The sequence below is a fragment of the Maniola hyperantus genome, chromosome 24, assembly GCF_902806685.2.
Source record: "Maniola hyperantus chromosome 24, iAphHyp1.2, whole genome shotgun sequence".
In the NCBI taxonomy this organism is placed as follows: Eukaryota; Metazoa; Arthropoda; class Insecta; order Lepidoptera; family Nymphalidae; genus Maniola; species Maniola hyperantus.
Window position 1 is genome coordinate 2,423,428 of NC_048559.1, and position 18,367 is coordinate 2,441,794.

The window sequence follows — 18,367 nt, forward strand, 5'->3', positions numbered from 1 at the left end:
AAAGAGAAAACGATTTTCCCATCACTATTTTCGGGTGAAACAGTGCATTTCTTGTAACTGTGCTATAAGTGTCGCTCGCCGAGTTTTAAGACGCTAGTGAAGTGCTTTGAGATTCATTGCGATACCTACGTGCGTGCAATCGATAGATTTTAAACTCCCTAATTCGTATCGAGCAAAACTTATGTATGTGCAACATTTTTTGGTTAAAAAAAATCTCCGTACTAGTAGTTCCTGTTTAAAAGTTCCGTGTTAAAGTTGGCTTAATTTATTATTTAAGCTTTTCGCTTAGTGATTTACTTGTAATAAATTGAATCGCTGTAAATAATATAGTTGATATATTTTTTTATTAGCGAAATTATTTGTTAGTGAAAATATTTATATAAAAAAAGAATAACAGTCGAAAAAATAAATTCGGTTAAAAGTTTTTGAGATTCGAATTCCGTGTTCGGGATTCGTAATACAGTTGGCAGTTGGCCGTGTGGATAATTGGTGAAAGTAGGGGGGTGAAGCCGAAGTTTAGCAACGCCGTGGCAGCGAGGAGTTCAGCAACAAGTGGGTGCCTGATGCCTAGCCGGGTAACTGTGCCAGTGTTATACGACTTTGCATGCCCGCTTTGCGGGATTATGTCCCGTTCCCCGTGCATCCCGGTCCGGGATAGAATTCTGGTTTTATTTTATCTGTTGATTTACACCGCACTATTTTTTCGTTACACGCTTTCGCATGGAATTTACCCACGCTTTTTGACTTCGTTTTCACGAAATCTACACTGCTTTGTTCAAAAAATTTCATGTAAAACAATAAACTGATTATGTGAACTTAAGTACATTTCAAAACTCTAGGGCTAAAAACTTGAGGTTTTTCATCTAGATTTTTAATATACCTAACGTAAAGTAAGAAAAGACTTTTCACGTATTCAAAATTACATGTAAGCTAAGCTAATAAAAGCTACTAAATAATCTAAACATATTGATAATGGATTTTAAAGTGTTTTTTACTTTTTTTTTTTGGTAGGTAATTTTTTCGTGCATGGGTGGGGTCGATACTTCTTTTGTTTTAGACGACAACCGCCATCTTAGCTTGGCGACAAAAAAAGTGTCATGGCGGCATCTATAAAAGAAATTTGCTCTAGTTTTTTTCGCGAGTGCATTTTAGGTTGTTAGCAGTATTTACACCTTATATGGGACCTAAAGAAAATTGTGACTGTGAGTAAAAAATTATAAATGGTATGTCTAGTTAGTTAAGTATTTATGAGGTTTTTGAAAACAACGGCCTTTTTCGAATTATGTTGAAATAAATAAAAGTTATTGCTAAAATGAGGAACGGATGTACCTATTAGGGTAATAATTTACACTTTTTATAAAAATTACCTGCCTGTGGATCAGCTGGTGTCGTTTAAGAAAATGATAGAAGATTTTATTTGATTTTTTTTCTATCGACCATTGGTTAGCGTGGTAGACTATGGCCAAAACCCTTCTCACTCTGAGAGGACACCAGTGCTCTGTAGTGAGCCGGCGATGGGTTGATCATGATGATGATGATCGAGTCCCTTATATTTTGTGTTCCTTGTAGGTAGAGATATAGGTCACTTTAAAACGCATACATTATTGTTTTTAAAAGCAATTGAACCAAAGGTAAAATCGTGCGCCCCGGCGCGGCCCGTAGATTACAATAAACCGATAAAAATACGCAACAGAGCTGCAGTTTCAGCCTCAAAGTACACTGCGTTGCACAGAAAATACCACCACTAACATTTATTTTTTTAAAGAATATTAGTCATTGTAGCGTTTAAACTATCGCTCCCGTGAAAAAAAAACCCCGGATGGGTTCGAAACTAGTCGGGCTTATGTCCACTAAATACGTGAGTAAGTATAGCTCGAAGAACCTATATTAATTATAGTAGTAGCCATATTAATTATAGAGATAGAGCCTCAATAGCTCAACCGGTAAAGGATCGGACTGAAAACCGAAAGGTCGACCGGTTTAAGCCCCGCCCGTTGCACTATTGTCGCACCTACTGCTAGCAACAAGCCTGACGCTTAGTTGGAGAGGAAAGGGGAATATTAGTCATTTAAAAATGGCTAATATTTAAAAAAAAAACATTATGCCCAATCCCTTTTACCTCCAACTAAGCGTAAAGTTTGTGCTAACAATATGACAATAGTGCAATGGGTGGGGTTTGAAACTCCGACCTTTCGGAATTCAGGCCGCTCTTTAACCGTTGAGCTATCGAGGCTATGTAGGTAACATTAAACAGATAAGAATTTATTTTTTAGTGTTTTACGGGGGTTTGAAATTTTTTATTTTTTTTATTTTTTTTTATTGACACTTTATTGCACACAACACAAAGTAAACATTGAAAAAACACAATACAGGATCTTATTCTAATAGATGTAGCATGCAAAGGCGGCCTTATCGCTAAAGCGATCTCTTCCAAATTTATGTATTCTACGCGGATGAAGTCACGAGCATAAGCTAATATAATAATATTTTAATTTAGTTGATGCACGCGACTTCATCCGCGTAGATTTGGGTTTTTAAAAATCCCGTGGGAACTCTTTAATGTTCCGGGATAACTCCGGTATAAAGTACTTACCCTATGTCCTTCCCTGGGATGTAAGCTAACTATGTACCAAAATTCTTCAGAATCGGTTAAACTGCTGGGCCGTGAAAAGCTAGCAGACAGACAGATACACTTTCGCATTTATAATAGGTATTAGTATGCAAGTATGCATATGAATGTTAGGTACTGAATTTTATGAAGAAAACATTTTAAAAGTGTCCGAATTATAGGCAAGTGAGTGTAGCGGGGAACATAAACAGCGCGTGAGCCAACACGGCCCGCTCTCAAAATTGCCGAAACGTCCATGTTTTTTTATTTTATTTGATTGGATTATTGGCACAGTTTACTTTACTGGAAGTACTGATTGCTGCCTTCATAGTCCATACATATTATCTACTAGGTATCTATTGTTTCTATCCCTTACAGAACGGCAGTCTCTGGGTGAGATCTATAGAGCGCACTCTGACTTAGCTTATAGACTTAAGACAGAGTTAAAACGAAACAGAGCTATATCTCTCACATAAATCTGTAGGTATCGTTTTCACTCAATCTTAAGTCTGAGCAAAGTCAAAATTCTCTCTCTAGATCTCAGCCTTATACTGGTTAAGACTCTGGCCTTCTATTTGGGGGTCCAAGGTTAGGTTAGATACTGGGGCACGCAACTCTAACTTTTCGAGGTTATGTTGCATTTTAATGATTTTAAGCAATTAAATGTCACTTGCTTTGGTGAAGGAAAACATCGTGAGGAAACCCGCATGCCTGAGAATTATTTTTTAAACTCATTATAGGCGCACGCATGATCACGATCACACCTGATGGGGAGTGATGATGTGGCCTAAAATGGGACGCGTTTGCCTAGAAGGTGCCTATTCACTCTTGTTTGAAAAATACCTGGGTTATAATTGGCAGGAAACACTGATCAAGGAAGAGTATTCCAGACCCTATAGCCTAATAAGGAATGATGACACAAAGCGTTTCGTACGCGTACCTACTTAGATGGAAAGCACCATAATGTTCTCAAAATGCTTATAAAAGACTTGTCCGGGATCGAACCGCCGAACATTTGAATAGAAGACTTACATCTTAACCACTATGCTCAAAGCAAAAATCTGTTTACATATTCGACAAAAAGTCACACCAGTCAGCTGTCGAGCGGGAATCGATCGCGTCACCCACAGACTTGTAGTGGTAGGGGAGCCCAAGAGGGGATTTTGAGATTTACTCGAGCGCGTCATATTAAGACAAGGTAAGTTAATTAGACGCAGAAAAGTGTGTATTTCATTGATCTGACAATTTGAGCGTGACATAAGGAAATGAGAGAGTCACAAAGTTTCAAAAATCGGCCATGATGCGTTGGTTGCATTTGGTTGCGTCCAAATCGTCAGTTTTTGAATAGGAGCTACTTTTCTCAATATCTGACGCTCTCGCTTTTTAGGGTTCCGTACTTCAAAAGGAAAAACGGAACTCTTATAGGATCACTTTGTTGTCTGTCTGTCGGTCTGTCAAGAAACCTACAGGGTAGGTACTTCCCGTTGACCTAGAACCATGAAATTTGGCAGGTAGGTAGATCTTATAGCTGACATTCGGGGAAAAATCTGAAAACCGTGAATTTGTGGTTACATCACACAAAAAAAATTAAATTGAAGTCATGAACTAATAATTAGTATTTTCAATTTTCTAAGTAAGATAACTATATCAAGTGGGGTATCATAATATCAAAGGGCTTCACTTGTGCATTCTAAAACAGATTTATAGATATTTATTTTTATGCATCATAGTTTTTGAATTATTATGCAAAATGTCGAAAAAATACGACTGTTGTACAGAACCCTCGTTGCGAGAGTCTGATTCGCACTTCGCTGGTTTTTTAATTTATAGACTCGCGCTTGGCTGCAATCAGACCTGATGGGACGTGATAATGCAGCCTAAGATGGAGCGCCCCCTTCTACCCCTTCGTACGACCACCCCCACCATGCAAACCGGCAGATAAATATTTTTGCGATAAAAAAACACATGGGGCGCATTATATACCTAGTATTAACATCTAAAGCGCTCGAGTATTTTTTTGTGAATAAGTAGGTATATATTTTTTATATTTTTGAAAACCTGTACGCGCTCTCCCCACCTGTGAAAGGGGTTACATCATATAACCTTTTTTTCTTTTTAGCACCTAATCTTCACAATCCAATGGGCCCCCACGACGCTCGAGTAAATCCCTATTTAACCTCTTGGGCTCCCCTACTATAGACACAAGCACTGAACCGCGAGGGCAGGTATCTGGCAATGACATCCTAATCTACGGAAAAACAATAAAATGTTATTCGAATATTTTGCCTGATAGGTATTTGTGACTGTCAGAAACAGGATCTAAAATTGTAATAATTCAAATTATAAAGGCTCAGTGTGGCTAATTCCGCTGTACACAATCTCTAAACTGAACTAAAATGGCACGTCTAAATCTATTGCTGTCCCTTTCATAATGTTGCTTTCGGAAAAGGATAGCATTAGATTTAGACCTGTTAATTTAGTTTAGTTTAGAGATTGAACACAATTGAAACACATTACACAGTTGATTGAGTACAAGAGAATCGGCCCCAATGGCTCCGACTCTGTTGTCGTTTCTAAACTAAATTTAGAGTATCTGCATCTCTTTCTTTTTAATATTTCTGAAAAAGGACAGAACATGAATTATTTTACATTTAAAGACTCTAAATTTTAGTGCGCTCTACAAATTTATACAATAGGGTGGTAACTAGCCACGGCCGAAGCCTCCCACCAGACCAGACCAAAGACAATTTAGAAATTATAAATTCCTAAATAGCCCCAGCCGGGAATCGAACCCTTAACCTGCCACTTATAAGACCACACCGCTCACCACTGCGCGAAGGAGGTCGTCTAGATAGATCCACACTAAATACTAAACATGCACTAAACGTCTCTATTTGTGCTAGTAACACATGGTGAAGTGTGAAAATTAACACATTGCCTAGTTCTCTTTACACTAATGACATTTCACATATTATTATACTTACTCTCAGTAGCAATATGTACCTACATAATACATAATACCTTCTTACTCAGAAATGTACCTACAGTCCGCGACAGGCCGACATGGCAACAGGTAATGAGCACGCGAAGCTATTTCAACTTGAGTAAGCAGGGCTTTTATGTCTCTATGGGCTGCACGCCACTGGGCCAAGGATCAGCGGCTTTGCGTGCTCTCTGAGGCACGGGAGTGTAACACCGCTAGCTTCCCAATTTCGGGCTGCTTTTGAGATTTTCTTGGCTGAAAAATCCAACAAATTTTTTGGCCCGAGCCGGTACTCGAACCCGGGACCTTGTGATCCGTATTTGAATAAGCTAACCACTAAACCAACCATTATAGCCGACCCACTACTGAGCATAAGATCTCTCCTCAGATTGAGAAGGGTTTAGGCCATACTCTACCACGCCGGCCAAGTGCGGACTGGCAGACAACACACCTTTTTATGGACAACTCTTATAGGCATGCAGGTTTCTGAACGATATTATTTACTTTTTTTTTAATGAAAATATTACAATAAAACTTCTACACAATTAGATTTTTTTTATTGTAATTGAAAATATTACAATAAAAAAAATCTAATTTTTATACAAATCATGCCCGCGTGGAATGGTGCCAAGAACTGGCTGCATTTCCGCGCGGGACAGCCCGGCTGATCCGTTGCGCAGAAAATGAGTCAGCCCTTCTGTCACCAGATGTGGCTATTAATCGCGGTGAAATGTCTCGTAAAATTTGTTTTAGCTCTAAGACTCTATTTACCTACTTAATTGTTTAAAACGCACGTAACGCTGAAAAGTTAGAGGTCCGTGGTAAAATTGAACTCCGGATCTCCCAATAGGAGACCGACGTTAACCACTAACCTATCTCACTGCTCATACGATGGTCCTGGTCCCATATTAGTACCTACTTACCTACATAATAGGTATACTTAATTGAAAAGCTACTCTTCCTTTCCAAAAGCCAGCTAAAAATACCTACCTACCTATATCTATTAAGAACAATCACGAAATCTTACTAGGTATCTAAATTCTGGCCACATCCGTCTAGAAATAATAATTATTGAGTGCCATTAACTAACTAACGATTTTATCTAACAACCTTCGACGCGTCACGAAAATAAAATGGCTTCCCAACCCAACGAAACGATTGGAAAATGAGTGGAGTCATGCTAGATTCGAAATTTTTTCAAATGTAACACACCTAATTATATATCTTATTGGTAGAGAAATAGGAACGATTATTGTGTGTAGCGTTCCAAACGTAATTTTTGATGGTGCTATTTGCATCAAAGTTACAGCGCCATCTATATGAATTCCGACAAAATTTTTCACGAAACCATTTCTTACAAGAACTCACGCACACTAAGAAATCTATCGCTATACACCAACACATTCTCAACAATAAGTACACAATCGAACGCACCCACACTCTGAGAAAAAAACGATAAAAAAGTGCACACAAACACTTTGGGTTTACTTTGCACACTAGCGTAAAGCGTTCTATTTTGAAGTTTCGAATTTTTCAAAATTCGAACTCCGCTCCGTTTAAATAAAATTTACGCGACCGAATTCAGAAGTCTTGGAGGTTAAACAGAAGATAAGATAAGTAAGTATAACTGAAATGTCCAAGGTTCGAATACAAGCGCGGGCACTCACACAGGTTCGGGGTGCATAAACGACGGTGCATTCTGCGCATGTGTGCAATGTAGCGCGATCGAATAGTCTCGAGTTGAGTAACGAACTTTATTTTCGTCACTTATTTTGTTTGGTATTATTAGATTAGTTTTAAAGAAGTTTCTTGTAATAATTCTTATTACTTTCATAATTTCAAAATTAGATAGGGACATATTTTATGTCCTCTTACGTACATAATGTCTACATAATAATTGAAAAAAAACATTTCTTGATATGTAGTAGAATATGATTGACCATGAACGTATTATTTGATTAATTTCATTGTAAGTACCTATTGCGTTACAAAATCATAATATTATGAAGCTCTAAATCAGCTTTGATGCAGTTTTTCTATTAATATGTTTTAGGTGGAGAAATCTGCTTTTCGTAAAACTACATTAGAGTAGATTCTTAAAAGCTCATTTTCCAAAACCCAACTTTATTCGATTACCCGATTTCGGAAATTTTTTTGGGCGATTATTAGCACAGTTTCCGTCTAAGAAGTCGTCAAAACTCTAAATATTTATTAACAAAGGATTAGAAGTGAATATTTGAAGTTCGAATAGTAAGATGCAATATTTTCCACACGTTATCGCGAGTGCAGCAAGTATCAAGAGTGCATAGCTCGTCGTTCTCGGTCCCAGTAAATACAAGGTAATGGCTAAGTACGCACGCGGTCTAGTACAGAGTGCGCCGTCGGTGCAGTCCCGCCTTTGCACAATCAGTAGAGAGTCGCATTTCCGTTCCCAGGCGAAACAACCACGCGGCAACCGATAAAAACCTCCAAAAATACACGAAACAAAATTATTTAAAAAGACTATATATTTTATTAAAAAACAACAACATAAAAATTAAAATTATATTCATATCGTTCGGCTAGTGTTAGTGCTAATGAAAACAAAACAAATATTTTTCGGAACTAGTGAATTTTTTGAATAACACTCGAACAATCGAACATATCACAAGGAAAACTAAGGACCCGAACTATTATAATTATAAGGATACTTTTTGTGTACAAGTGACAGAGTATGATGTGTTGTTTGTTTGTTAACGGTGACAGTGTTTCCGCCGAAAAGTACGGCTAGTGTTTAATGACCAGGTGATCGAGGATCGGGACTTTTTGCGTTCGTTTTTTTTTAATTTTAGTTTCGAAAATTACTACCGAAGTGTCAAACTGGACCGAGGAGGAACAGGCCACCTCTGACGCATGTGAGTACACGAAAACCGTTTAATAGGGACAAAGAAACTTTTTTTACGACAAATCGCCCTTAAATCTTGCGTTCTCCTTGACTCGGTGCGTCGGTGTGCGTGTAGTTCGTAATAGCAACGCACGCGCTCGTGTGTGTGGGGTTCACGCACATTTTTTGTGTTTTTCTTCCCCCACCACTCCGCCCCACCTATAATGTTATCTGTCCCACTCTTTTTTCTATGACGCTCTTTCATCGTGTGCGTGACGCTTGCGTGTGTGCGTTAATAAATTGCAACCTATATTTTGATCGAAGGCCAATGACGGAATAGAAAATGCGATTCTAGATTTCTATTCCACATTTAAATATTCAAATTTTTCTATCCTAAACTAAGATATTTACATACATGAAAAGTTCGCGCAAGAACATTGCCTTAGCCTTACTGTTCTGAAAAATAAACTACCTATTCTATTAACCAAAATATATAATTTAAATACTTTAAAAAGTGGTAAATTACATTCGGAATGAGAATAAAATGAAATAATTTACGCATAAAATATTAGTTTTGTCAAGTTTTAATGTAGTTTGTCGAAGTCGCTACGGAGCTACGGCAGGTCGTAGGCTAAAAGTTAGCCGTCGGAACTTTTTGGCGCTCCCGTCACACGAAAAGAAATTTTGATTTTCGAATTTTAAAAACTTTATATACCTACTTAATATTATTTTTTTTCAATATTTTATTGAAGCAAGTTTTACTATAGTTACTTTATTTATAAATATATTGTAATAATAACTAGATTCGTAGAATAGACGTGCAGCAATATTTTTGAGTTTGCAAATGGTTTGCAACAAAATTATACGAATTTCCCACGCGTATTGAAATTGTATGGAAATCGATAAACTTTTGTCGGCATGTTTTGTCCTTGAAATATATTTTTAAATCGAAACCAGGCCACAAAATGCATTCAGGATATTTGATAATGCATTCAGTATTATTCACCATAACGATAGTACCTATGTTAGCAGTTATCATTAAATTTTCACCGATAAAATTAATGATTTTATGAATAGCATTCCATTTTGGATAATGTTATTTGATTTTAATCATAAGTAGTTACCTATTTATTTGGTCAAAACACATGCACAACAAATATAAATTTGAAAATATATCTACAACAAAAGCCTACTAATTTTATGCAAGACAACTCGATTTGTTTTTATTTGGACATTTAAAAAATTTATTTTTCTATAACAATCAAATTAAATACCTACTTAATTATTTATTAATTGAATTCTAGGAAAAGCTCCGATAAACAACTTATCCTACTAATCCTTAAAATATACAAACCTGTACCTAGTTATGATCAAGATAGAAATAATCCAAATTGAAATTGAGTGTCCTACGCAAAAAAAAATTCAATCCCTGTTTTTATTTGGCATTCTATATTTATTCGGTGACTTGAAATTTGGAATTGGGACGCAGAGAATATTGTAACAATTAAATACACATTCAAAATACTATAACTAGGAGTTAGGTATGCCAATATATAGCTGTACAGTTTATCTTCCTATGGATTTCAAATAAAAACCTTAATAATAAAAACACAAACTTTAAAAGTATCAAAACTAATTAATCAATGTATTTCATAATAAATTATATCTATGCATAAGTAGTACAGCTCTATGTATTTTTTGTTTTGGTGAATATAAAATTGTAACTCATTTATTTTTATTACAAACTCTACTCAACTTTTAAAAATAACGAAATAAATAAGTAAATTATATTTTTAAGCTATAAAACTAATCGTGCAATAATATTATTATCTAGATGTAGATACCTATGTCTACCTACCTGCTGAGAACTTATAATAGACGTTATTTTATAAAAACACCGAGAAATCTAAGATTTTAAGCTCTTAATTTACAATCATAAGTAAGACTTTCACAAATCTAGTTAAATACAATATTATGTTTAAAATATTAAGTAGGTAAGTATGTACCTACCTATATTATAGAAAAATATTTGTATATTTTATTGAAAAAAATATAAATTACTTATAGGTAGGTATTCGATGTTTAATTATAATGAAAAATCACACATCCAGAGCTCAAAAAATAAAATTATTAGTATAAATTCGAAATTCAAAAGTTCAAGTTCGCGCCCCGTGGTGCGCACGCGCGAGTCCTTGCGCCCGCGCTCGGCCAAGGCGAACGCTTACACAACTGTCAATGTCACTACATAGCCTACTAGCGGCCGCCATCTTGGAAACAGTCGACTTGAAGGCTACGATAGCTTGTACATAGATGTTTCACAACTCGACGAGATTATTACGTCTTTCGCCGCTACAACTGCCTCTACATGAATAAAGGGAACGTTTGTTTAGTGTTTGTCTATTTTATAGCCTACCTAGACCTAGTATGCTCCATATTATTCAGGTGTTTAGGGTTCCGTACCTCGAAAGGTAAAAAGGAACCCTTATAGGATCACTTCGTTGTCTGTCTGTGTCTGTCAAGAAACCTACAGGGTACTTCCCGGTGACCTAGAATCATGAGGCAGGTAGGTAGGTCCTATAGCACACTTATGGGTACCTAAGGGGAAAAATCCAAAAACTGTCAATTTGTGGTTAGGTCCTAGTTCCTACATCACAAAAAAAATTTAAATGTTTTCATAAACAAATAGGTAATTAGTATTTTCAACTTTCAAAGTAAAATAATATACCAAATCGGATATCATATGAAAGGGCTATATACATTCTAAAACAGATTTTTATTTATTTTTATGCACAATAGTTTTTGATATATCATGCAAAATGTCTGAAAAATACGGTACTACGGTACGGTATTACGGAACCCTTGGTGCGCGAGTCTGACTCGCACTTGGCCGGTTTTTAATTCCAAAAAATTTAAGATTTTCCAAAAGACGAAGTCGTTGGCATCATATTTAGTTATCCATAATCCATCCTCTTCAATCTCTTAAGTTTATAATATATCGAAGAACTTAACTTACCTATCTAGGACGTAGTTCAGGTACGGGTTTTTACGTAACATCTTAACATGTCCTTAGATCATTTAAGGTGCCTCGAGCTTACATGGTAGAGTCGAGGTTTTTGTTACACAAACATTTTCTCGTGAAGCATCTTATCTTTCTTCTTAAGACATTGAGTTATAGAACATGTAGATCTTAGAGGCACAGTTCACGACAGTGAGGCTGAGATCTACTTATAGAGCGCACTTTGACTTTGCTCAGACTTAAGATTGAGCGAATACGAGACAGATTTCTGTGAGAGATATATAGCTCTGTCTCGTTTTAACTCTCTGGTGAGTCTAAGCTAAGTTAGAGTGCGCTCTATAGATCTCACCCTCAGAGCTGTTATACCTATGTCAATATCCATGTCAAATGTCTTAATATCCTAGAAAAGTCCCAAAAGAAAACAAAAAAATAATCTTACGCGGTCACATTATTTCTTAATAAATATATTTAAGTAACTAGGTAGGTATATGAATACCATAATGAATAACCTAATGAATAGGTATAGAATAGAATTTAAGCTTATTGGTATTTGTACCTATGTACTTATGTATATATATATGTGTGTTGGTACTTGTTACAAATTTTACAATACCTTGATCATGATAATATGATAATGATTGAGATATTATTTGCAGAGTAAAAGCAGCTAGGTAACATCAATTTACTGAATGACAACAAAAATCATCTTGTTCATCAGTCAAGTTTTTTTCTGTCAAGAGCTTTTACAGGATATTACTGCCTCTAACACGTGACAACTCTATGGCTTAAGAAAACAGTTAGTGATCTGTGTTTTTAATTAGTTTGTTAGGATTTTTCTTGGTAAAGTTTTTATCTATTTTGTGCAGGCTTGGCATGAAACTTGTGGCAGGAAATAAAAGTAAGAAATATTCAGGTAGGTATATGAAACAGTAAGATTCTGGTTTGAACTACTTAATCGTTATTTGAAATCAAGCAGTTTTACTTACAATGGACCTTTTTAGATGTTTTTTCGGAAACAATTCAAAAGAAAAAGATTAAACTGTAAATATTTCGTCTTAGCTTTTTTTTCAAAATTTTGGCTACCTACATGTTAATTAATTGGATAATAGAGTATTAGAATGATTCATTCCACATCTGCGTATATTACAATACAATATAGGTAAGTCAAAAGACAAGAAGAAATCAAATTGCATGCAGGTCAAACTGATAACTAAGTGAAAAATTCAATTTTCATTTATTTTTTGAATTAAACATTCTGATTTGCAGAAGTTTTCAATAATTTTCAGTGTTCTGGAAAAACGTAAAAAGTTGGTAAACTTTGAAATTTTTAAATCTTACTCGTAATTTATCTACCTACCCTAAATAAGTTAATGAAAATTATAATTTACATAAGTAAAAGTTGAAAAACTTTAAAGTTTAAGAAAAAAAACTTTTCTATTCCTACCTTTACTTTTTTTAGTCTAGGTTGAGTACTAAACGTTGTATGTACTTTATTCAATTTTTTCATAACCTTTTTGAGCTCTGTCAAAGTTATACAATAAGTTCTCAAAACTTTCCTTACTTTTACTTACCTCTCACTTAAACTCGGCTTAAGTTTAGCTGCGCGCGACATTGGAAAGCTAAGCAAAACTAGACTATGTCGCTTTTCCAAACTATTACTTGCAAATATGTCATTATTGCTAACAATAAAATTTAGCCGTTTCAACAATCGCTCCGATTTCTTTTACAACTTGTTTCACTCGTTGGATTGGTTTAAGACACTTTCTCCGTTTTAGATACGATTTTGAAAACATTCTTCTTTATGACAACTATTATACCTAGTGTAAAGTAGGTTTGTATACTGCTGTTAGCTGATGCCCGCGACTTCGTACGCGTGGATTTAGGTTTTTAAAAATCCCGTGGGAACTCTTTTATTTTCCGGGATAAAAAGTAGCCTATGTCACTCTCCAGGTCTTTATCTAGGATACCCTTGCAAAAAATCACGTCGATCCGTTGCGCCGTTGCGACGTGATTGAATGACAAACCAACAAACCAAACACACTTTCACATTTTTTAATAGGGGTAGTGTGATTTGTTTACAAAAGGATGCATACAAGGTTAGTGACGATTATGGTGTAAACATTAACTCGGTTGAGTTTTTAACACATAATTTAGAATACCAACCCATATTATAATTGGAGGGGGAAAACTGATGCTGGAAGGGCGATCCGAATTCTGGCAGGTCGAATCAGAAACGGGGAGGCAAATCGTTTCGTACGTATCTGTGGAATTTCGACTACGTATAACCTTACCGATGTCATCATCAGACGAGTCGCAGGGAGCCGCTAGATTCAGGCGGCGCAAGACCGAGGCGTGTGGAAGTCCCTACAAGAGACCTATGTCCAGCTGTGGACGTCTATTGGTTGATGATGATGATCTTACCGATGCAATATGGCTAAGAATTGCAAAACGTCACGTTGAACTAGCCGGCCGGTAACTCGGTAACGGTCAATGTTACGTTACGACGAGCTAACTAACTGGCACAGCTGCCATGCCGGTCTAGGCTAGACTGGAGGCTGTTGCAATCTGTCTACGTAGAGCACAGATAAAGCTAACCTTCTTTACTAATTTTTAGATTTAAATAAATAAATAATAAATAAATAAAGCCTTTATTACTGAATTTACATTTTAAAAATTACATAATTGAAATCTCGCACTTTATTTAGTTCTTTCCGATCAGCGCGTCTTCTGACGCATAGGCCTCCTCCAGGTTTTTCCATAAGAGAATTTTTAGATTTGCCATTACACAAAAAAATCGGTCAGTGTGAGTCGGACTTGCACACAAATGTATAAAGTATTTTTTATTTTATTTTCATGTCAGTATAGTTCGACTTGAGTCCAATTCTAGTTCGACTCGAGTTTGGCTCTAGTTCGACTCTAGTTCGACTCGAGTTCGGCTCAAGTTTTTCCATAAAAACAATAAAAAGTAGGTACTTACGTAATCTTCGAGATTTTTAAATCTTACTCGTGAATTAGTACTTACCTACCGTAAATTGGTTAATAAAAATTATAATTTACATTGCCATACACAAATAAAATCGGTCAGTGTGAGTCGGACTTGCACACAAAGGGTTCCGTATCAGAAATAACTATTTTTTATTTTATTTTCATGTCAGCCCTCGAGTTCGACTCGAGTTCAATTTCAGTTCGACTCGAGTAACTAGAACTTTGTAGGTAATTATACAAAAATGCATACCTACCAGAAAAAAAAGAAGAATATTGTTTAGTATCATACCTCGATACATTCATGCGTTAGCGTCTATTGTGCATTAGTTACATCACTTTACGAGTGCCAGAGTAATAATATTACAGCACGAGTTCTGTAAACGCACGTTACTAATGCGACAGACTATATCTAGTGTCTGCGACAGGAATAGAATCATAATGGCCGATTAACATTGAATTTTGTAGCGTCAACAGCCATTTTGCCACTAGTAGCGCAGCCAGAGTTAACTAGAGTTTCTTCAGTCTGTAGTCTAATTTTTAATTAAACAACAACGGTGGTAAAAGAATCATAGCAGAATATAAATGACAAGATATGCTCAAGAGAACAAAATTTTTCACGGTTTTGGAACCAAATAAATCAGCGCCACCTCTTAAGGTGCTGATAAACTTGAGTATTCACTTGTAACAGAACATCGAGCATTCGCCGTTTTTATTTTTGTCGAACTGAACAACGAGCCGAGCCAAGCATAGAGCCAAATATTGCTACGAACATCTTGAGCATTCTAGCGAATGCTCAAGATGTCTCGTCTATTCTTCATAAGCCTCAAGCAAATCTGCTCGCTAGAATGCTCGCCAGAACGCTCGATAGAATGCTCGCTAAAATGCTCTCGTATTTTTCTGTAATGTAACATTCGCAAGAATGCTCATTACAAGTGAATGCTCAAGTTTATCAGCACCTATTTATACTAATGAACGACCCGTTTGAAATCCAGACGTCACTGAGGTTGCATTGGTGCTAAAGCACCACTGAATCGGTGTCATTTTGTTTGTTCAATGGCCCTGTCCATACGAAGTAATATACCTTTAAGTCAATGGCTACGGGTAACCTTAGAAAGGTGTCAAACATTGTGAGTCCGTCAATATGCAAGCTATATTTGTACCTTTCGTCAAAATCGATTGAACAGATAGGCCGTGAAAAGCTAGTAGGACACACAGACAGACACTTTCGCACGTACAATATTAGTATGGAATATGGATTATATTTCTTCTATTGAAAAATCACCCCTACGAGATATTTCTGTTCGACCGACAGACCTCATTATCATGATCAACCCATCGCCGGCTCACTACAGAGCACGAGTCTCCTGTCAGAGTGAGAAGGGTTTTGTCATGCTGGCAAAGTGCGGATTGACAAACTTCACACACCTTTGAGAACATTATGGAGAACTCTTAGGCATGCAGGTTTCCTGACGACGTTTTCCTTCACCGTTACAGCAAGTGATATTTTAATTACCTATTTAAAAATGCACATAACTCCGAAAAGTTAGATAGAGGTACGTGCCCGGGATCGAACAACCGACCTCCGATTGGAAGGCCGACGTCCTAACCACTAGGCTCCCACAGCTTTTTAGATCTCTAGGTGTAACTAATTAATAACCAAGCCAATAGGTACTAGTTACACCTAATAATAAATCTTTTGAAGTCGGACAAAAAGACGAGATACTAAGTATTATGTCAAGGAAAAGTGAAATAGGTCAACTGTTACCGATTACAGATATACCTACTTACATTATTACCTTCGCATCCCAACAAGGACCTGCTTCCAAGTAATATGGAATACTTATTTATATACATAGGTACCTACCTGCATTTAAAAAAAATTTGAAAAAAAATTAAAGCAAATGTTATAGCCATTGGGGCCGATTGTCTTGTACACAATCTCTAAACTAAACTAAATTAGTAGGCCTAAATCTAGTGCTATCCTTTCCGCGAGCAACATTATGAAAGGAAGAGCAATAGATTTAGACGTGTCATTTTAGTTTAGTTTAGAGATTATGTACAAGAGAATTAGCCACAATATCACTTGAGATGATATAAGGATTCTTCTAACGATACCCCGTAGGTAAAAAATTGAAAAAAAAATTAAAATTGTGCCATATTGATATAAGGATTCTAACGATATCCCCGCGTAGGTAGGTACCTATACCTATCCAAATCTATCCAGGCATTTAGAAATTATGGTGAAATAAACAAAGTCACATACTGAACCCTGAAAACATTAGGAACATCCTGGTTTTGGGCAGTTTATCAAAATGTATTTTTTTGACATTGCATTCTAAACTAGCTTATGCTCGCGACTTCGTCCGCGTGGACTACACAAATTACAAACCCCTAGTTTACCCGCTTTGGGGTTGAATTTTCAAAAATCCTTTCTTAGCGGATGGCTACGTCATAACAGCTATCTGCATACCAAATTTCAGCCTGATCAGTCCAGTAGTTTGAGCTGTGCGTTGATAGATCAGTCAGTCAGTCAGTCAGTCACCCGCTTCTAAATATATAAAACGATTGACTGACTGACTGATCTATCAACGCACAGCTCAAACTACTGGATGGATTGGGCTGTTTGGCATGCAGATAGCTTAGGCATCCGCAAAGAAAGGATTTTTGAAAATTCAACATCTAAGGGGGTGAAATAGGGGTTTAAAATTTGTGTAGTCCACGTGGACGAAGTCGCGAGCATAAGCTAGTCTTTTTAACCGACTTCATATATGCTTAGATTTGAAAACCTGCTATACAAAAATTACAAATCACTTAAAAACTGCATTCATAAGTTTATCGAAGAAAAATCTGAAACATTTATAGGCTGAACGACATTGAACTTTTGCGTTTCTTCCGCGAAAAAAAAATAATGTCATTACGCAAAAACACGTTTCAACTGAGTCAAGTACAATGACTTAATCAATATGTATAGGTACTTATGTAAATATGTACCTACCTAGTGTTTTTGTAAATAAAAATTAAAATGATAATAAGTAAGTGGCACAATTTTAAAAAGACCTTTTAAAACAAATAAATCATTTCATTTCATTTCATTCAAAAGTAGTACATATTTTTTGTACTATACAAAATATTTTAATTTATTCTTTATTATTGGTTACAAATTATAATAATAACTCGACGAATTTTAAAATTTAAATGCATAATTTAATGATAGATGATCTAAAAAAATGTTTTGCATTATTTATGTGGAATAATTGATCCTTTACATTCTACACGTAGGTTGGTATAGTCCGTACAAAATGACTCTTCCCGCGCCATTTTAACTCCATGGGTCAACAGTCATGTCAAAAGTACCTACCGTTCACCTTTAAAATAAGGACTAAAATAGTATTTTTGATATTATGACAATTGACACATAAGCTTAAAATGGTGCGCGCGTGAAAAGTCATTTTGTACGCATATTACTCTAAGCATTCCTGATACATACCTGATAATCCTAAAAATAAATATGTACCTACTTTGAATTTGAATTTGAAATTTCTTTGAGATATAAGTAGGCTGATTATGTATAAAATAACTTTATATACTTATTTTATTGTATAGGTATACCCAGTGGCGTGCACAGAGTTTGAAGTCAGGGTATGCATTAGTTGGTAGGAACCTGTTTACTAGCAGGTCATAATGAAAATAATTGCATTGATCTGTCACAACTGGGGTAAGCAGTGCATGTATGCCTCTATGTCCTGCACGCCACTGTATACCTACAGTACCTATTTAGATTTAGATTAGACTACATCCATAAATTATTCTCACCATACCTCAGGTTTTGACAGAATGTAAATAAAAGGAACGATATGGATGCAACTTGGATGTAACTTAATAATTTTAGTACAAGTTTTATAATAAACTGCA

At 36.0% G+C, this 18,367-nt stretch overlaps 1 protein-coding gene across 5 annotated transcripts in view; it reads left to right on the forward strand.

The window, feature by feature from the left end:
* Window positions 1–18,367, forward strand: part of LOC117993736 (mushroom body large-type Kenyon cell-specific protein 1-like) — a 264,782-nt gene that overhangs the window by 100,861 nt on the left and 145,554 nt on the right. For 2 of the 5 annotated variants that reach the window (XM_069506871.1, XM_034981551.2), the window contains exon 1: window positions 7,929–8,485. The exons of 2 other annotated variants lie outside the window; for them this stretch is intronic. The gene's annotated coding sequence lies outside the window, so the exon portion shown is untranslated. Of the gene's footprint in view, window positions 1–461; window positions 576–7,928; window positions 8,486–18,367 lie in introns of those variants that run through there. One more of the 5 variants, XM_069506873.1, reaches the window with a different exon arrangement.